This window comes from Tupaia chinensis, unplaced genomic scaffold, assembly GCF_000334495.1.
Source record: "Tupaia chinensis unplaced genomic scaffold, TupChi_1.0 Scaffold149131_1, whole genome shotgun sequence".
In the NCBI taxonomy this organism is placed as follows: Eukaryota; Metazoa; Chordata; class Mammalia; order Scandentia; family Tupaiidae; genus Tupaia; species Tupaia belangeri.
Genome location: NW_006208977.1, coordinates 2,076,194 through 2,079,682, shown reverse-complemented (window position 1 = coordinate 2,079,682; position 3,489 = coordinate 2,076,194). Strand labels below are relative to the sequence as shown.

Genomic DNA, 3,489 nt, shown 5'->3' with positions numbered 1-3,489 from the left:
GAATATATTTTCCCATTCTTTCCTTGCTCACATTGTTTCGGATGAGAGGTCTGCTGTTAATCTGATGGGATAGTCTTTGTAAAAAAAAAACTTGATGTTTCTCTCTTGCCAGTCTGAGTATCTTGTTTTTGTCTGTGGTTTTGGTCATTCTGGCTATAATGTGCCTTGGAGATCTTCTTGGGTTGATCCTATTTGGGGTCCTATGTATTTATTGGGTCTGAATCTTTGAATGCCTCTCTAAGGTTTGGGAGCTTTTCTTCCAGGATTTTATGGAATAGATTGTCAATGCCTTTATTAGTCTTTTCACCTTCTGGGATACTGATTATCTGGATGTTTGGAAGTTTAATGGTATCTAGTATTTCTCATATATTATCCTCATTTGGGGGGAGGCTATTTCCTCAGTCTTCATAGTGGATTTTACTAGTCCAGTAATCCTGTCTTCTACATCTGAGATTCGATTTTCTGTATGATCTAGTCTGCTTTTAATGCTTTCAAAGGAGGTTTTGACTTCCTTTATTATAGCCTTCATCTCCAACAGTTCCATTTGATTTTTTTTATAGTGTGTTTTTCCTCTTTCAGCTCTCACAAGAACTTCCTCACCTCCTGGAACTCATCAGATTTTTTTCTTCTGGTGTTTATTGTCTCTCTTCTCTTCCATCTCTGTTAGTTTTGTCGCTATGAATATTCTAAATTCTTTATCAGACATTTCCATGAGTTCCATTGTACTGTCTGTGGATGAAGAGGAGTTATCCTTTTCCCTTGGGGGTGAGGTATTTTCTTGGTTTCACATATTTCATGTGCCCCTATAGTGATTTCTAGTCATCTGATGAGTTATTTGCTTCTTCCTACCTTTGAGATCAGCCTGAGCGATCAGAGGTGCACAGGAGGATATGGTCTGCAAACTCTTTAGCTTTGTGTTTTTCTCCCTTTGTGTCACAGATTCAGTGGGAGTAGAGGATTATGAGGACTCAAATAGTATTCAAATTTTGGCAACTTTTCACTTAGACTTGTTTAGACACTCAGTGAGTGGAGGCTGAGCAGGAAAGTGATGAGGTAAAAGAAAAAGGATAAGAACACAGAGAGAGAGAAAAAAAGAAAAACAGGAAAGGCAAACAAACAAAAAATATTTATTTGTTAATTTTAAAAAACAAAAAAATGACAACCATGTAGATCTCAGCTTTCATGGCAGACTCAGTCTTCTTCTGGTCTGCCTGTTCTGCTTGCCAGGGTAAATTCTCAACAGAACGTTTTTATTCCTGTTATCCCTGAAATCACTAGATCTCAGCTCTCATGGCAGACTCAGTCTTCTTGATCCAGGTGATTCTGATATCTTTAGAAGCATGATGGAACAGACTGGTAAAAAGTGGGAACCAGCAGTTAGCGTAATGGCTATGTCGCTGGACTCCCATGTAGTCGACCGCGGTTCACGTCCCAGATCCGGTGTATTAAAACTCACGCCGGGCGCGTGTGCGAACGTGCCCAAGATCCCAGGAGGAGAATGGAGGAGAAGGGATTGCGGCGTGACCATCCCCCCTGGGGGGTGATTTCTTGCTTTCTGTCTCTATGTCTCTCTCTGTCTGTCTGACGAGCGCATGCGCCCTATAGCAAAAATCTCTCCAAAAAAAAAAAAGAAAACCATATAACATTTTTCATTAATAAAACTTGCCAGAGCTTGTTTAAAAAAAATTTTTAAAAGGCAAAGAAGGGGGAAGAGGCAGAGGAAGAAAAACAGAAGGAAAAACTTATTCTTTTGTATACTGATACTATCTTATCATATAAAAATAATTTAAGCAGCATAATATTGCCAAAGGAAAAAGAGAGCTTAAAAATAAGACCACTTAGATATGTACATTCAGAACATGACTGAAATGACATTACAAATAACAGTGCAAAGAATGAGAATATTCAATTAAGGAGCTGAGACATCACTATCTGGAAAATATGGGTGTAACTATTTACGTTGATGAGGGTAAAAATGAGTACCTACCTCATGGCATACACAAGAAAACACCTAAATGTGAAAAGCAAATTAAAAAAATGTATATGTAAGAGAAGAGCTTGATGACATCTAGGTATCGCCATATTATTTAAGATGCTAGAACCATAAACCATATTGAGAAAAGAAAATATTAAGAATGTAACTATAGTGGCCACAGGTAGCATAGTGCTTAGGGCACTAGACTCCTACATAACTGGCCATGGTTCAAGTCCCTGACCTAGTGGCTTCAAAATCATGTTGGACGCATATGCACGCATGCCCAAAATCTTTTTTTTTTTTTGAAACTAAATGTTTAATACATTTGTAGGAATAGAAGGAATGCAATAAAGATTATAGTTTTGTTATATACATTAGACATTCATGTAAAAGTTGTTTTGCATCTCAAAGAATTTCCCCTATTTTGCTGTCTTTTCTCTTTCTCAGCACAATAATAATTACTACTCCCACAAGTAAGCCACTCCATTGGTAGAACATAATTATATATTTGTTTCACATTATCATCTCCAAAACCTTAACCCTTCATTTCATGACACAGTACTTCTTAGTAGAACTGCACTCCACTTAAATGACAGGAACCCAAAGAAATCAGAACAAACAGCAGTCGAATTCCTGTGAACGAATGCTAGGGGCCCAAGGTACTGATGAGTAACAAAGTACTAATTTAGTACTGACTTAGTAATGAAGTATCTACTGGCACAAACCTTATTCATATCATTAAAACGGAAATAACAGAAATGAAACCTACTTTAATGAAAAAAAAAAACTCAGGAGTGAGGTCATTAAATAGAACTAAATACATCTAAATATAAATACCATGTACTGCCTGCTTAATACCAGGTAAATATCCAGACTGCCTATTACGAATTCTAACCTCAGAGAAAAAGGTCGGAGACAATTACAAAGAAGGTGCTTCAGATCATCGGGTCCATTTTAGGAACAATGAGACCCTTTGGGAAACTGTTAGTCTTTCTTTTTATCAGAGACTTCTATTGGTCCTTTTGTGGGTAATCCATTTATGTCTGCACCCTTACAGTCTGCTTTGCCTTTATTTTTATCATTGGATTCTTGTACAGCTTTTTTAGGCCATATTCGACTAACAAAAGTGGAGATCAGAGGGTATGTACGGCTCCAGGAATTTTTTGTAGATCCAGAGCAGAACTGGAATGAGGATACATGGAATGCACACCATTGCCCCAGACTTGAGCTCCTAAACTGAGACCAGGTCAACCACACAGCATCCTGGAAGGAGGATCTCGCTCCGGCTGGAGCTTGCTGAGCAAGCTGCTGGAGAGTGCCGTTTGGAGGCCAGAGCCCACCCACGGCCCCAGGCCCAAGTCCAAGCCCCACCAACATCTTGAGAGGAGAATGGAGGAAAAGGGATTTCAACGTGGCCATCCCCCCTGGGAGAGCATTTCTCACATCCCTTCTGTCTGTCTCTGGTGAGCGCATGTGCCCTATTGCAAAAACCTAAAACAAACAAACACAAAGAA

At 39.0% G+C, this 3,489-nt stretch overlaps 1 pseudogene; it reads right to left on the bottom strand.

Annotated features, from left to right (window-relative positions):
- Nucleotides 1-2,913: 2,913 nt before the first annotated feature.
- LOC102486487 (UPF0729 protein C18orf32 homolog pseudogene) lies at nucleotides 2,914-3,188 on the bottom strand (annotated as a pseudogene).
- Between the last annotated feature and the right edge of the window lie 301 nt (nucleotides 3,189-3,489).